Genomic DNA, 17,694 nt, shown 5'->3' on the forward strand with positions numbered 1-17,694 from the left:
GAATGACTGCTCATCTTTCTGCTGAAACTTGCCAAGCCAAAAGAGGATGGTCATCAACATTTACGCTCAAAAAAAAAAAAAAACCTTTCAGCCCAGGAGCCTATATCCAGCTAAAATGAGTTTCATTTATGATGGAGAAATCAAATACTTTAATGACATTCACACATTGAAGAAATTTGCCATAACTAAACCAGCTCTTCAAGATATTCTCACACCCATCCTCCATAATGACAACCACAATGCTCTACAATCAATGTAAACTTACTCAGAAATTATTGATCAAATCCCAACTTCCACAGTGGCAAAAGAATTAAAACTATCAACTGGTCTTTCAAAAAACTTGATACCCAAAATACTACCAGGCTTATCAATACTCTCAATTAATATGAATGGCTAAAACTGTCCACTAAAGAGGCACAGGTTGGCTGACTGGATACAAAAACTCAGGCCACATAACTGCTGCATACAAGAATCTCATCTTATCTTAAAGGATAAATATAGACTCAGGGTGAAGGGATGGACAACTATAATCCAGGGGTTGCAATTTTATTTGCAGATACATTAGACTTTAAACCAACAAAAGTAAGGAAAAACAAGGATGGTCACTTCATATTTGTTAAGGAAGACACTCAACATGATGAGATCTCAATTATTAACATTTATGCACCCAACCAAAATGCTCCTCAATTTATAAAGACCCTAACAGACATGAACAATTTGACATCTTCCAGCACTGTAATAGTCAGAGATTTTAACACCCCTTTGGCAGTGTTGGCTAGATCCTCCAACAAGAAACTAAGCAAAGAAATTCTGGACTTAAACTTCACCATACAACAATTGAATTTAATAGACATCTACAGAACATTTAATCCTAACAAAAGTGAATACATATTCTTCTCATCAGCCCATGGAACATCCTCCAAAATTTATCACATCTTAGGTCACAAAGCAAATTAGGTTACTTAGGTTACTCAGTAAATTTAAAACAGCAGAAATCATTACTTGTATATTCTCAGATCATCATGGAATAAAAGATGAACTCAACAATAACAGGAATCTGCTCGTACAAAGACATGGAATCTAAATAACCTTATGCTAGAAGATAGTTGGGTCAAAATTGAGATTAAGAAGGAAATTACCAAGTTTTGGGAAAGGAATGATAATGAAGATACAAATTATCAGAACCTCTGAGATACTGCAAAGGCAGTCTCAGAGGGAAATTAGACTGCCTTTGCAGTATCCTCTGCAAGTCTTCCTTAAGAGAATAGAAAGAGAAGAAGTCAACAACTTAATGGGATATCTCAAGCAACTGGAAAAAGAAGAACACTCCAACCCCAAACCCAGCAGATGAAAAGAAATAACCAAAATTAGAGCTGAATTAAATGAAATTAAAAACAAAAGAATTATTCAAAAGATCAATGAATCAAAAAGTTCTTTTTTTTAAAAGTTTAACAAAATTGATAAACCCTTGGCTAGCCTGAGAAATAGATAATTAAAAATCCCTAATTTCATTAATCAGAAATACCAAAGGCAAAATAACAACAGCCACCTCAGAAATTCAAAAAATTCTTAATGAATACTACAAAAAACTCTATTCACAGAAATACTAAAATCTGAAAGAAATTAACCAATACTTGGAAGCACACCACCTTCCTAGACTTACCCAGAAAGAGTTAGAAATGTTGAACAGACCTATATCAAGGGCTGAAATAGCACCAACTATACGAAATCTCCCAAAGAAGAAGAGTCTAGGACCAGACAGCTTCACATCAGAATTGTACCAAACCTTTAAAAAGGAAATAGTACCTATATTACATAACCTTTTCCAAAGCATAAAAAAAGAAGGAATACTTCCCAACACATGCTATAAAGCAAATATCACCCAGATCCCCAAACCAGAAAAAGACCCAACAAGGGAAGATTATAGACAAATATCTTTAATGAATATAGATGCATAAATATTCAATAAGATCCCAGCAAACAGAATCCAGCAATACATCAAACAAATTATACACCATGACCAAGCTGATTTTATCCAGGGTCTTAAGGATAGTTCAATATACATAAATCTATAAATATAATACATAAACAAAATAAAAAACAAAGACCAAATGATTCTCTTAATTGATGCACAAAAAGCTTTTGATAATATCCAGCATCCTTTATGATCAGAACACTTAAGAAAATAGGTATAGAAGGGACACTTATTTCTTAAACCAATAGAGGCCATCAACAGCAAACCCCAGCCAATATCATATTGAATGGAGTTAAAATGAAATCATTTCTACTCAGATCAGGAACCAGGCAAGGTTGCCCATTGTCTCCACTGCTTTTTAACATTGTTATGGAAGACTTAGCCATCACAATCAGGCAAGAAAAGGTGATCAAGTGTATCTATATAAGGTCAGAGGAGATCAAACTTTCACTCTTTGCAGAAGATATGATTGTATATCTGGAAAACCCCAGGGATTCAACTACAAACTCTTAGAAGTGATCAAGGAATACAGCAGCATCTCAGGTTACAAAATCAATACTTACAAATCTATAGCCTTTATATATACCAACAATAATGAAGCTGTAAAAACAGTCAAGGACTCTATTCCTTTTACAGTAGTGTACCATGCTCATGGCTGGGAAGAATCAACATTGTTAAAATGTCCATACTACCCAAAGCAATACACAATTTTAATGTAATCCCTATTAAAACGCCACTGTCATACTTTAAAGGCCTCAAAAAAATAATACTTTGTTTTATATGGAATCAAAAAATTTCAAATAGCCAAGACATTACTCAGAAATAAAAACAAATCAGGAGGAATCACTCTACCAGACCTCAGACTACATTATAAATCAATAGTGATCAAAACTGCATGGTCCTGGCACAAAAACAGAAGTAGATATATGGAACAGAATAGAGAACCAAGAAATGAACCTAGCTACTTACCATCATTTGATCTTCAATGAGCCAATCAAAAACATTCAGTAGAGAAAAGACTTCTATTTAACAAATGGTGCTGGATGAACTGGCTGGTGACCTGTAGAAGACTGAAACTGGACCCACACCTTTCACCATTAACAAAGATAGACTCTCATTGGATAAAAGACTTAAACTTAAGACATGAAACTATAAAAATACTAGAAGAAAGTGCACAGAAAACACTTGAAGAAATTGGCCTGGGCACCGCAGTTGTGTGTACCTCAGCCGGGAAGGATGCGTTGAGGTTAGCAACCCATCAAGGACAGTAACTACCATGGCTTCCAGTGCTCTGGCCAAACCTCAGATGTGTAGCCTCTTAGCCAGGCGCCTGCAGATTCATATTGTTGGAGCATTTGTTGTATCCCTGGGGGTTGCAGTTTTCTATAAGTTTGCTGTGGCTGAACCAAGAAAGAAGGCATATGCAGATTTCTACAGGAATTATGATTCTATGAAAGATTTTGAGGAGATGAGGAAGACTGGTGTCTTTCAGAGCGTCAAATAATTTTGAAATACAAAGAATTTCTTTGGGCTGATTTACATAGACATCTGTCACTGACTTGTGTTCCTGAACTATGAATATGAGTGATAAATAAACTATTAATAAATTCAAAAAAAAAAAAGAAATTGGCCTGGGAAAATATTTTATGAGGAGGACCTCCCCCCCCACCCCAGGCAATTGAAGCAACACCAAAAATACATTACTGGGACCTGATCAAACTAAAAAGCTTCTGCACAGCCAGGAACACAGTAAGTAAAGCAAGCAAACAGCCCTCAGAATGGGAGAAGATATTTGCAGGTTATATCTCCAACAAAGGTTTAATAACAAGAATCCACAGAGAACTCAAACGTATTAGCAAGAAAAGAACAAGTGATCCCATCTCAAAGTGGGCAAAGGACCCGAATAGAAACTTCTCTGAAGAAGACAGGCACATGGCCTACAGACACATGAAAAATGCTTATCATCCTTAATCATCAGAAAAATGCAAATCAAAACCACTCTGAGATATCATCTAACTCCAGTAAGATTAGCCCACATCACAAAACCACAAAACTATAGATTTTGGTGTGGATGTGGAGAAAAGGAAACATTTTTACACTGCTAGGAAGGTGATATACTAGATATATATCCAGAAGACCAAAAATCACTTTATAACAAAGACATTTGTACCAGAATGTTTATTGCAGCCCAATTCATAATTGCTAAGTCATGGAAAAAGCCCAAGTGCCCATCAACCCATGAATGGATCAATAAATTGTGGTATATGTACACCATGGAATATTATGCAGCCTTTAAAAAATGGAGACTTTACCTCTTTTATGTTTACATGGATGGAGCTGGAACATATTTTTCTTAGCAAAATATCTCAAGAATGGAAGAAAAAGTATCCACTGTACTCAGCCCTACTATAAAACCAATTCATAAGCACCCACACTTCCAACTACAGCCCAAGATGAAGGGGAAAGAGGAAGGGGAGGGAGAAGGATGGGTAGAGGGAGGGTAATTGGTGGGACCACACCTTCAGTGCATTTTACAAAGGTACATGTTAAATCTACTAAGTGTAGAATATAAATGTCTTAACACAATAACTAAGAAAATAACTAACTTACTGACGGGTTGTCTTAACACAATAACTAAGAAAATTAGTTCTTTTCTTAGTTATTGACTGGTTAGCTCAGTGACAAGTAGTCAAGTTAAGATAACTTGACTGGTTGTCTTAACACAATAACTAGCTAGCTCTATTAACCAGTTTGATGAAAATATTTCAAATTGTATATAACACTAGCACATTGTACCCCATAACTGCATTAATGTACACAGCTACAATTTAAAGAAAAATAATAATAATTTTAAAAAAGAAAAAACATATTGGTAGGATCAGTTCCTGACCACCCCCCATGCAATGGTTCAAAGTCAAGAATGTACTACACATCCTCGGTATCAACATTTCTAGTCAATACTGTCCCATAAACACTAGCCTAGTTAGTGAATATCCATATCTATCTATCTCTCTCTCTTCCTCTCTCTCCCCTCCACCCCGTCATGCATGCACACACACACAAAAAAAAAGATAAAATGAAAACTGTCCATATTTGAACATTAATTTCATTATGATAGAAATCCAAACAAAATCTACAGCCAAACTAGTGAAAGAGCTCAATGAATTCCCCAGATCAAAGATGAATAAACAAAATAAATAGCATTCCTATGTACCACAATAATCAATTACAAAACCTTAAATAAAAATTTAAAGATACCTGTTACAGAAAAAAATAATACATAAGAATCCTGTAAATTAAAAAAGAAGTGTCCTATGAGTAAATCTTAAATTTAAAAAGAAAGCAAGACACTCACATTAAAAAATATATAACTTCATTAAAAGACCTATAAAGATGACTTACATAAGTGGAGAGATTTACTAACTGCCACAAGGATATCAGTAAAATAAAATCTATAAAGTTCAATTTAAATTGAATCTCTAAAGTTCAAATTAAATCTATAAAGTTCAATCCAATTTTAATCAAAACTCCTACCATGTTTTCCATAGATTTTTTTAAAGCCCATTCTAAAATGAATATGGAAGAGCCAAAGATAAGAAGAATCAAAATAATTCTGAAGAGAAATAACAGTTTAAGCTAGGCTCATTCTTCTTATTGTAAAGTGACAGACATTAAGATGGTATGGGCATTAGTAGAAATATGCTAACTAGAACATAGAGGATAACAGAAGCTCTAGAAATAGACTCTCACATATGTCAGTGTTGACCTTACAAATCAGTGGAGAAAGATTGCACTGTTCCAACTAATATAGCTAAAATAACTGGTTGTCCCATTTTAGGGGAAAAAAATCAGTTTCCCACCTCATACCATAAGAAAAAAATTCATTCCAAATGGATTGGACACGAAAATATGAAAGGTAAAACTTGTAGAACAAATAAAATCTTTATGAAACCATCAACCTACAACCTACTTTGGTCTCCAACAAAGCAGACAACATACTGGGGAAAAGACTCTGTTCAATAAATGGTGCTAGAAAAGAATGAAACAGAACCCCTCTCTCTCAACACTAACCAAAATTAATTCAAATGGATAAAAGACTTAAATGTAAGACATGAAATCATAAAAATTCTAGAAAAAAATGTAGGAAAAACTCTTCTAAATATTGGCTCAGGCAAAGAATTTATAACTAAGAGCCAAAAAGCAACAAAAATAAATAAATAAATGGGACATGATTAAATTAAAAAGAAAAGCAGATTTCTTGACCTACATACAAAAACACAAACTATTAAAAAATAAGTTATACTATAGTAACAACTGTGTAACACTTGTGAATAGTAAAGTAAAAAGAGAAACCATTGTCTGGGAGAAATTTTATTGCAATGTATGTAAGTTAACAAAAGACATGCATTCAGAATAAATGAACTCCCATATTAAATAAGAAAAGGACAAAACATCACAGTAAAACATATGCAATTCTATAGTAAAATATATGCAATCACAACTGAACAATAAATACGTGCTAAATAAATGTTAACTTCCTCAGTCATAAAATGCAAAATTAAAACAATGAGTTACCATTTCACAGTCATCAGTTGGGAAACATTTAGTAGTCTGAAAATGGGGCAGTGCCTATGGCTCACTGGCCCCACATACCAAGGGTGGTGGGTTTGAACCTGGCCCTGGCCAAAATTGCAACACAAAATAGCTGGGCATTGTAGTGGGTGCCTGTCATCCCAGCTACTCAGGAGGCTGAGGCAAGAGAATTGCCTACGCCCAGGAGCTGGAGATTACTGTGAGCTGTGATGTCACCACTCTCAACCGAGGGCGATAAAGTGAGACTCTGTCTCAAAAAAAAAAAAAAAAAAAAAAAAAAAGTCTGACAATGCCAAGCACTGGAAAAGGAAAGGAACCAACCAGTATAAACATTCCTTTCAGTATTGTAAATTATTTTAACCAGTCTAGAGAGCCATCCTCCAATATCTAGTGAACTAAAAATGGCTATCTGTAGTCTATGACCCAGAAATCTTACTTCTACCCCACAGAAATTCTCAAGCAAGCACAGGAAGCCATGAAGAGAAATGTCCATACATTGAGCATAGTTAATACTGGGAAAAAATTAAATAAACTAAATCAATACCACAATGGGTAAACTGTAGCATATCCAAGCAACAGAATTATAGTCAACAGTCAAAATGAATAAAATTAGATTTAGATGAATCTAAATTTAGACTTAACTCTCAAAATACATAGTTAAACAAAGCAAGTTAAAGAAAAATAAATATAGGATGATACCTATGATATAATGTTAAAAAGCCCACAAAATAATTTCATATATGGTTTAGCAGTTTTTGAGTATAAATTATACAAACAAAAATATACATAAAATAAGTATTCAAAATAATTGCTGTTTCTCTTAAAAAAATGGAAAGAAATGTTACACAAAATGTTAGATTTGTATAATTGGCTGGTAAAATTCTCCAAATTTTTGACATGTTTTAAATATTTAAAATTTAAAGGGGGGATAAAGAAAAACAGTGAAAAAAGATGGTTATGTGTAACTAAGAATGTCAAACTAGGAACCAATAAAGGTTAATGGGACTAGTGAAAATATTTATTGATATAATCACAGTGGAGGTAAATGTACATGTATTTAATAAATATTTCTTAATTGAGAACTAATTACTGAATGGTTTTTAGATATAATTTTTAAAATATAATTTTGTTTCTTTCAGTATTTTTTAATGGGATAGGGAGATAAAGAGATCAGAAAATTATATCAAAGATAACCAAATGATTTTAGAAATTTTCTGTTCTCAATGAAATTTTATCAAAAATTAGGGAATGGTTTCCAAGGTAAATTAGTTATTGTGAAGCATTTAATTACACATTGTTTATAATAAGAATAGCTTATTGCTGCCTTCATAATAAATATATAACTTTCAAATCCTACTTTAATTCAGAAAAGCATTTTTAAGGTTAAATTTCTCCAGGTATTTTTAAAGAAAAGACAAGGTAAACATTTTTTGGTTAATAGGCTTTGCCACTAGTCTGTGCTATAGCACTTTATTTGACCCAACTGGTTTCACTGCATATTGATACATTGTTAACCTGCTTTATCTCCTAAGAAATAAATTAAACTTCCATTAAAAAGTATAGTACTTGTAGTAAAATTAAAAGAATAAGCCAAAGAGCAGTGCCTGTGGCTCAAAGAAGCAGGGCACCAGGCCCATATACCAGAGGTGATGGGTTCAAACGCTGCCCCAGCCAAAAAACTGCAAAAGGAAAAAAAAAGAAAAAAGAAGACAAAATGAGTTGAAAGAGTATCATTATTCTACATTAAGAAATGTAGGCTGGGGGGCAGCACCTGTGGCTCAAAGGAATAGGGCACCGGCCCCATATGCCCGGAGGTGGTGGGTTCAAACCCAGCCCCAGCCAAAAACTGCAAAAAAAAATGTAGGCCAGGCACAGTGGCTCACGCCTATAATCCTAGCATTTACGAGGCCAAGGCAGGTGGATTGCCAAGCTCACAAGTTCCAGACCAACCTGATCCAGAGCAAGACCTCGTCTCTAAAAATAGCCAGGTGTTGTGGTGGGTGCCTATAGTCCCAGCTACTCAGAAGGCTGAGGCAAGAGAATCACTGAGCCCAAGAGTTTAAGGTTGCTGTGAGCACTGTACCAAGGGCAACAAAGTGAAACTCTGTCTCTCAAAAAAAAAAAAAAAAAAAAACTCTATCCAAAAAAAAAAAAAAAAAAGGTAATATTAATTCAAATAATTATTTCTCATTGCATATTGATTGGTTCAAAGATTCAACAGGATAAATACAAACATACTTAGTTAACAGTTTCCTTTTCTATCATTTAGAACTTACAAGTTATAATGCTTAATTATAGAACTATAAATAATTTCAGTAATATTAAAGTATTCATGGTTTACAATTGGAGGAAATAAACAAGTTCAATTTTTTTTAAATACAAAACATATTCACATATGTTTCAATTAAAATAGTGACTATTGAAATTAGTCAAGTGACTATTTGAAATATGAAAATTTCCAAAAGCCATATCTTATAAAATAAAGGGGACCAGATATAATAATTAAAAAATTTACAAAGTAAAAAAGACAATGCTTTATCCAAATTGAACAAAACGGAAGTGTAAAACTAGACACAATGATGATGAAATATTAAGGAAAATGGTCATAACTGAAATCACTAGAACTCTGAGGGGGATGAGAAAATTTTTAAAGTTCAAAGTATAAAGCTTCTTTCTCCTATTTCCATCAGTAATTCTTTAAAATGTAAAGGTTAATGAAATCCTCCACAGTTTCTTGCAAATAAATTTTCAGAAGCCATGGACTGCTAAACAGATTTCTTACTGCAAAGTGTGCTTCTTGCTCCTCCCCTGCTAAAAGGCAATAACAACAGTAATCTGACCTACTCCAAATATAAGGCCAGCCCAATTTGGCCCACCCAAGGGAGATTTTCTATGCTAAGAAGGATATACTATCTTTATCACAACACTATCAAAGTACAAAATTAAAAGCACAGCCTTATAGCCTAGCTTCATTACATTTGTATTCTGATCATCTTAAAACTAACAAGTCCAAAACTGAATTCCGGCCCTTCACCCCCAAATTGCCCTATCCACAGTTTTACCAATAGTAGTTAATTCTTCATCCTTCCAGTTTGCCTCAAACTAAAAAGCTTGGAGTAATCTTTTATTCTTGTATCCCACATGTATTTTACCAGAAAATATTTTTTGGTTCTATTTTTAAAATACCTGTATCTCCAAAGACATAATGTCTCACCACCTCCACTACAATAACCCTAATATATCTAAGTTGCCACCATCTTACCTTTTCCCATTCCCACCATTCATCTATCTCAAAAACTGCCAAAGCCTTTTAAAATGTGAATGAGATCATGTCACTTTTTGGCTCAGAACATTTTAGTAATTCTCTCTTTGCTCAGAATAAATACTAAAGTCCTCCAATAATCCAAAAGGTTTTCTGCAATTTCACCCTCTAACCCTATCTCTCACCATTCCATGCTTTTCAGCTCCATGATCACTTGCTCTGCCCTAAAAAAACTGGCTTCATAGTTCTTCTTCTAAGATGTCAAGCGTGCTATTACCACAGGACCTTTGTACTTGCTGTTACTTCAGTCTATACTTCTTTTCCACTAAATGCACACACTACTGATTCATCACTTTCAAGCTCAATTACCACTTTTTATGGCCATATAAATTAGAATTCCAACATCACCAAAAATTAAGTATCTTGATTTTCATTTTCTACAAAGCACATATACTTTGTAATAACTATTTATCTCATTTGTTGTCTCCATCTCCTAATTAGAATATATTCTCCAGGAAGAGAATAAATGTGAGATATATTCAATCTTGAGTGACTTAATACATTAACTATAGGTATCTAACAGGTACACATTATCTTTAAAATGTGTTTGCTTAGCAAATTTTAACAATCCAAAATGCCTTCATGAAACCGTTTTCTAAAAATGAAATAACATGTAAGAACTTTCCCAGTTCAAACATTATTATACAATATATTTTCCTAATAAAAATACTTTAATAAAATTCAAAATGCAGAAACTACACATTTTAAGATTTTATGTGTGTTAAAACTGGCTAAATATAATATGCATAGCTTATCTCAGAAGCTTCCAAATTTGTTCAAGTAAGGGAAACTTTGTATTTATCCCAACTGATTTTAAAACTTAACAAGGTCTTTCATTGGGGTAGGAACATATTTATGTTTTTCATGATAATTATCCATTTGTATGTATTATACTTTTGATAAACAGTTGATTACATTTCTGACAAAGACTACGTATAGGCTAGCTTTTTAAGTATACTAGTAAGTCTTCTTGAAATATAAATGACAACTAGAAACCTCTTATACAACTCACAATTCTTGATTTAAAACATCACAAAGCCACCGTTATCAAGACAGTGTGATACTGCCATAAGGATAGACTTATAGATCAATGGAACAGAATTGAAAGCCCAGGATTAAACCACACATCTACAGTCAATTGATTTTTTTAAAAGACAGCCAAGATCATTCAATGGGGATATTTGTTTAAACAATTGACTCCGGAACTGGATATCTATATGCAAAACACTGAAGTTGCACCCCTAAAAAATACAATCTGTAAAAATTAACTCAAATGGATCAAAACCTGAAAGTAAAAGCTAAAACTATAAAATTAAGATTAAGCCGGGCATGGTGGCTCATGCATGTAATCCCAACACTCTGGGAGGCCGAGGTAAGTGAATCACTTTAGCTCACAAGTTCAAGACCTGCCTAAGCAAGAGTTAGACTCCATCTCTACTAAAAATGAAAAACTGAGGCAAGAGGATTACTTGAGCCCAAGAGTTGGGCTATGACCTATAATACCACAGCACTCTACCAAGGGTGACAAAGTGAGACTCTGTTTCAAAAAAAAAAAAAAATTCTTAAAGAAAAAAACAGTAATAAAACCTTACAGCCTTGATTTAATCAACTGTTTCCTAGATATGACACCAAATGAACAAGCAACTGAAGAAACAATAACTAAATTGAATTTTATCAAAATTTAAAACTTTTACACATCAAAGGTCATTTTCAAGAAAATGAAAAGACAAGCCAGGCACAGAGGTACATGCCTATAGTTCCAACTACTCAGGAGGCTAAGACAGGAGGATAGCTCCAGCACATAATTTCAAGTTCAACATGGGCAAGACTCTGTCTCTAAGAAAAATTTTAAAAAAGAAGAAGAAAGACACAATAACCCATATTTATAAATTATATATTTGACAAAAAATATGACATAAGAGGCATATATAAAGAATTCTCATAACACCATAATAAAAAATTAAAACAAGCCAATTTTAAAATTGGCAAAAAGAACTTGAATATTTCTACAGAGAATATACGTAAGTGACTAATTAAGTACATGAAGAAATACTCAATGTCATTAGCTACTGGAAAATGAAAATCAAAGCCACAATAAGACATTTCATGTCCACATCCATATCATACATATGCAAGGATAGATATATCCGAAAAACAAACAAACAAACAAAAAATAACAAGTGTTAGTGAAGATGTGGAAATCTTTGTACATTTGTAGTAGGAAGGTCAAATTGGATAGTGACAGTGGAAGACAGTTCAGGAATTCTTCAAAAAATTAAATATAGAATTAAAATATGGCCTGGCTATTCCACTCCTAGGGAATATCCAAAGAGAAGGGAAATAAATGTTTACATAAGAACTTGTGAATGAAGGCTCACAGCAGTATTATTCACAATAGTCAAAAAGTATAACATAACCAACTGAAATAACTTTCAATTGATAATGAATAAACAAAATATATTTTATCCAAACGATGGAATATAATTCAGCCATAATTAGGAATGAAGTACTAATCCTTACTATAAAACACATGAGCCCTAAAAATATAATGGTAAGTGAAAGAAGCCAGACGCAAAAGGCAACATATATAAATCCGTTTATATGAAATATCCAGAATAAGTAAAATCATAGAGAAAGAAGCTTATTGAGGACAGTGTAAGATGGCCAAAAAGAACTCTTTAACAATCTTCTCCCCACAGCAACACCAAACTGAACTAATAACCATGCAAGAACACATCATCTAATAATTAAAAAATGAGGTGAGCAATCAGAATACCTAGTTTTAACATAACATCAAGGAAACAGGCATTAAAGAGGGTAGCCAAGACAGTCTTACCACCCCCAGCATTTATAATCAACTCATTTTCAACAAAGTTACCAAGAACATACAATGAGTAAAGGGTAGTCTAATAAATAGTGCTGAGAAAACTAACTATCCACATACAGAAGAATTAAACTAGACCCCATCTCCCTCCATATACAAAAATCACATCAAATGAACAACCCACAAATGGGGAGAAAGAAGTATCTGCCAAATATCCATCTGACAAAAAATTGATAATCAGAATATATAAGAAGCCAAACAAAATCAATATGACAAAAGCAATAATCCAATTAAAAAATAAGCAAAAGATCTTAATAGACATTTCTGAAAAGAAGCCATGCTAATGGCCAAGAGGCATATGAAAAAATGTACAATATTAAAAATCATCAGAGATATCGGGAAGAAACATCTCCAGCACATCAGGCTAGGGGCCCCAACCAGAAACATTGCTGTGGAGGCTAAGGAAGCCAGCAGGAGGCCCCAGGAGCCAATGAAAAGGTCAGGAGCAGCTGAGAACTGGTACAGAAGAGTGCTTATGTGTCAGCAGAGAACAGCCAGTTTGGTGGAGGTTTTCAGACAGAGAAGGCTTGAACTGAAAGATTTGGGTGAGGGGGGGGAGATTTGGGCACACTTGCTGCAGTTACCATGGGAGAGTTTGGGCAAGTAAGTAATCAGGAACAGTACACAGGGGTCAAGACTGAGCCACTGAGCGAGCAGAGCGCTCATCCTTAGGCTGCTGACCAGGCACAGCCATTGTGGGAGAGCTGTCTGGGAGAAGAGCATGCAGGATCCTAGTGAAAGGCCAGTTTTGATGTACCTGCTGAGCCAGGCAGCCACCCATGGGTAGACTTGAACAAAACACACTTTCCTGGGAAAGCCACTGCGTGGCAAAAAGACACTGTTTAGAAAGGTCAAGGCATTGCTATTAAGAAGGCTGAGATGAGCTTTAGGCTCCCAACACTGTAGGTATTGAGGAAAAAGAAATCAGGAAGACAGAACCAGGTCTCCTCAGCAAGATAGTGGCTTCCAGACCCTATCATATACAGCTGTATTAGCGTGATTAGTATCTCATACCCCAAAATGTCACATGTTGTCTAGGCAATATATACATATTTTTACCTTTTTTTCCCAATTTTTTGCCCTAGATTTTTATCTTTTTTACATTTATAATTTTTATAATTTAAATGCTCCCAGATTTACGAAACAGACCTTAATTGGTCTGAGCTATATGATATCATATAACACCATAATAGCAGGGGACTTTAATGCTCCTCTTACAGAGCTGGACAGATCCTCTAAGTAAAAACTAAACAAAGATACAAAGGATTTAACTGCCACCCTAGAACAAATGTGCTTTGTAGACATTCCAGAACACACCATCACTAAGCTAAGGAATATACATTCTTCTCATCAGCTCATAGAGCGTTCTTCAAAATAGATTATATCCTAGGATACAAATCAAACCTCAACAAAACTAATGCTATTGAAATTTTACCTTCTCAGACCATAAGCCAATAAAGATTGGGAACTCAACTACAACAAAAATTTTCATCCCCACCCAAAGGCATGGAAACTAAACAATCTTATGCTGAGTGACAGCAAAGAAGAGATAAAAAAAGAAATCAATAACTTCCCCAAACATAACAACAATGAAGACACAAGTTACCAAAACCTGGGGGACACTGCAAAAGTGGTCCTAAGAGGGAAATTTACCAAATTCAATGCTCACATCCAAAAAACAGGAAAAGAACACAACAACAACCTAATGAATCCTCTTAAGGAAATGGATAAGAGCATTCCAATCCCAAACCTAGAAGAAGAAAAGAAATAACCAAAATTAACTGAGAAATAAATAAAACTGAAAACAAAAGAATCACTCAGAAAATTAATGAAACAAAGACTATACTTTTAGGGATCATTTCTATAGTTTGTTACTAGAGAAGTCTCTCTGAATGTGTAGAGCACCAATCTAGCCAGCCACCTAGTGATCCCTCACACACCTGCCTGCCGGTTCATCCCCTGCCCCCGCGAGCCCAGGACTAGCCAGCGAGCCAACCTGTTCCTTCACGCCTCTGACTGCCGATTGGTCCTCTGCTCCACAGGGACTGCCCAGAGCCACGCACCCAGGACTGAGCCAGCCAGACTGCAGTTGCCCAGGCAGGCCAAACTAGGACTAATTTTGCCACGCTCCCTGCTCCCCTGCTGCCATTCCCCAAACCCCTGGTCACCCTGGTGGGTCAAACCAGGACTGATCTGGACGGTGCCATTTCCCTGCCCCTGGGTCACCTGAGTGGGGCCAAACCAGGACTGATCCAGCCATGCGTGTTCCACATATAGCCACTGTTCCCCTGCCCCCTGGTTGTCTGAACGGGACTGAACTCAGACTGATCCAGCCACTGCAGTTCCCCTGGACTCGGTTGCTCCAGCTGGGCCAAACTAGGACTGATCCAGCTGCTGCCATTCCCCTGCCCCCCAGTCACCCCAGCTCCGGAGAACTGGGAGAAGACGACAGACACACCCTGTCCCTCTGGGCAACCAGAAGAAGCCAGCATCTTCCCCAGTGGCAGCCACTGACTGAACTGTTCTGACAAGGTCTCCAAACAGTGAAAATTAAGCATGGGGCAGAATCAGCGGAAAAACTCTGGCAACTTGAATAACCAGAGTAGATCAACTTCCCCAAGGAAAAATGGGGCAGATGCAATTGAAGACCACATCCATAAACAGATGACTGAGATGTCAGAAATTGAGTTCAGAATTTGGATAGCAAATAAGATTAACAGAATCAAGAAAGGAGGGAATTAAAATTAGAAATAAAAAATTATTCAAAAGATATCTCAAGAAATTTTTCAAAAGATGTCTCAAGAATTCAACTATTTCAAAGATAAAATGACCAAAGATTTTGAAACACTGAAGCAAGAGGTTGCAGCCCTCAAAGATCTGAAAAATATGGTTGAATCCCTCGGTAACAGAATGGAAACGGCAGAAGAAAGGATCTCTGACACTGAAGACAAAGCCTTGGAACAAGCCCAAGAGCTCAAAGATGAAGAGAAATGGAGAGCATAAACGGATCTTTCTCTCAGAAAGTTCTGGAATAATTTGAAGAAAACTAATATTCGCCTTATAGGAATCCCTAAAGACAACGAAGTTACTTCACAAAACACAGAGCCTCTTCTTCATGAAATCATGAAAGAGAACTTTCCAGACATGCCAAGGGATTCTGAAATTCAGATAGCAGATAGCTTCAGAACCCCAGCACAACTAAACCCAAACAAGACATCCCCTAGGCACATCATAATTAACTTCATTAAAGTTAATATGAAAGAAAAAATTCTGAAAGCAGTTAGACATAAGAAAACCATAACCTACAAGGGGAAGAGTATTAGGATGACTGCAGATCTCTCTGCTGAAACCTTCCAGGCTAGAAGAGGATGGTCATTGACTTTTAATCTCCTAAAACAAAATAACTTTCAACCCAGGGTCCTGTATCCAGCTAAACTGAGTTTCGTCTATGATGGAGAAATTAAATACTTTAATGACATTCACATGTTGAAGAAATTTGCCATAACTAAACCAGCTCTCCAGGAAATTCTCAAACCTATCCTCCATAGCAACCAGAGCAATCCTCCACCACAAAAGTAAACTCACTCAGAAACTTTTGACCAAATTCCAAATTCCACAGTTGCAAAAGGATTAAAAATGTCTAGTGGACTTTTGAGCAACTTGATACCCAAAATTTTACCATGCTTATCAATAATCTCAATCAATGTGAATGGCTTAAATCATCCTCTAAAGAGGCACAGAATGGCTGATTGGATACAGAAACTCAGACCAGACATCTGCTGTATTCACAATCACATGTTACACTAAAAGATAAATATAGACTCAGGGTGAAGGGATGGTCATCTATATTCCAGGCTAATGGAAAGCAGAAAAAAGCAGGTGTTGCAATTTTATTCAAAGATACAATTGGGTTTAAACCAACAAAAGTAAGCAATGATAAGGATGGCCACTTTATATTTGTTAAGGGTAATACTCAATATGTTGAGATCTCAATTATTAATACCTATGCACTCAACCAGAATGCACCTCAAGTTATAATAGATACTTTAACAAGCATGAACAACTTGATCTCTCCCAGCTGCATCACAGTTGGAGATTTTAACACTCCTTTGTCAGTGCTGGACAGATCCTCCAATAAGAAGCTTAGCAAAGAAATTTTAGATTTAAATTTAACTATTCAACTTTTGGGCCTAACAGACATCTACAGAACTTTTCATCCTAACAAAACTGAATACACATTTTTCTCATCAGTCCATGAAACATACTCCAAAATCAATCACATCTTAGGCTGTAAGTCTAACCTAAGTAAATTTAAAAGAATAGAAATTATTCCATGCATCTTCTCGGACCATCATGGAATAAAAGTTGAAATCAGTAACAACAGAAATTTGCAGTCTCATACAAAAACATGGAAGCTAAATAACCTTATGCTGAATGATAGATAAGTCAGAGATGAGATCCAGAAGGAAATTATCAAATTTTTAGAACAAAATGATAATGAAGACGTGAGTTATCAGAACCTCTGGGATACTGCAAAGGCAGTCCTACAAGGGAAATTTATAGCATTGCAACTGTTCCTTAAGAGAACAGAAAGAGAGGAAGTTAACAATTTAATCCCAAGCAACTGGAAAAGGAAGCAACTGGACATCCCAAGCAACTGGAAAAGGAAGAACGTTCCAATCCCAAATCTAGCAGAAGAAAAGAAATAACCAAAATTACAGTAGAATTAAATGAAATTGAAAACAAAAGAATTATACAAGAGATCAATAAATCAAAAAGTTGGTTTTTTTAAAAGGTCAATAAAATAGATAAACCTTTGGCCAGCCTAACCAAGAAAAAAAGAATAACATCTCTAATCTCATCAATCAGAAACAGCAAAGATGAAATAACAACAGACCCCTCAGAAATTCAAAAAATCCT

At 35.3% G+C, this 17,694-nt stretch overlaps 1 protein-coding gene and 1 pseudogene across 19 annotated transcripts in view; one reads left to right on the forward strand and one right to left on the reverse strand.

The window, feature by feature from the left end:
* RIMS2 (regulating synaptic membrane exocytosis 2) overlaps positions 1 to 17,694 on the reverse strand; it is a 597,279-nt gene that overhangs the window by 414,632 nt on the left and 164,953 nt on the right. The window lies entirely within an intron of this gene.
* Positions 14,611 to 14,700, forward strand: LOC111728099 (annotated as a pseudogene).

This window comes from Otolemur garnettii, unplaced genomic scaffold (genome assembly GCF_000181295.1).
Source record: "Otolemur garnettii isolate 467f Iridium unplaced genomic scaffold, OtoGar3 scaffold00004, whole genome shotgun sequence".
In the NCBI taxonomy this organism is placed as follows: domain Eukaryota; kingdom Metazoa; phylum Chordata; class Mammalia; order Primates; family Galagidae; genus Otolemur; species Otolemur garnettii.